This window comes from Rhincodon typus, chromosome 14 (genome assembly GCF_021869965.1).
Source record: "Rhincodon typus isolate 14 chromosome 14, sRhiTyp1.1, whole genome shotgun sequence".
NCBI lineage: Eukaryota > Metazoa > Chordata > Chondrichthyes > Orectolobiformes > Rhincodontidae > Rhincodon > Rhincodon typus.
In genome coordinates this window covers 16,152,513-16,153,407 of record NC_063345.1, presented here as the reverse complement: position 1 = coordinate 16,153,407, position 895 = coordinate 16,152,513, and positions in this window count along the sequence as shown.

Sequence of the window (895 nt, the reverse complement as noted above, 5' to 3'; positions counted from 1 at the left end):
TTCTACGGAATTATTATGTAAAGCAGAGGTAAATGTGTTCTTAACAAAGACATCAATGATTATTTGTATAGGCAGCAATTTGGAGTTGACATATTGAACTTATTGAATGGTGGAGCAGGCTCAAGGGGCATAATGGTCAAGTCCTACTCCTAATTTGTATGTTCATATGTTTGGATGTAAGGCAACTCAGATGTTGCAATTGTGAACAGCTCAATTTTCTGACAGATGGATTGAGTTTGTACTCAGTCCAGTCTTAAGAAATGTTCCTTGGATTTGGGATAGGATTTTTAAGACACAGCAGGTGGGATTCTGTTCCTTTGCATTTAGGTTGGCAAATCAGGGCTATGTTTCACAAAGCTGTTACGTCATATAATTAACACTCCAAGACAAATTAGGAGAGAGAGTTAGAGAGGATACAAAAACAGAGAATGCTGAAGAATCTCAGTAGATCTAACAGACAGACAAACAAAACAACTCTGAAGAAAATCATACCAGACTCTGTCTCCCTCTCCACAGATGCTGCCCAACCTGCTGAGTTTCTCTATCCATTCGACAGCATAGAATCTGTGTTTGATTCGGATTTCCAGCATCTGTAATATTTTGCTTATATACAAGTTAGAGAAGACGTTCAGTCTTAAAACAAACTGAATGGACAGAAAATGCAAACTGCAATTGGAATGGACCAGATTCATAACATACATGCAAATTTCCTTTCTGCTCAATTATATGAGTTATAACACTAGATAGAACATCCTTGTAACTGTTGTACATTGCTCAAGTTGTGTCAGAAACTGAATTTGTGTGCCTAATTCATTCTTTTGCATTAATGAAGTTACAATGATCAAATAGGGGAAAATCTGAGGAACAGTTCAGCTGTTGTCTTTCTGACAGTGCT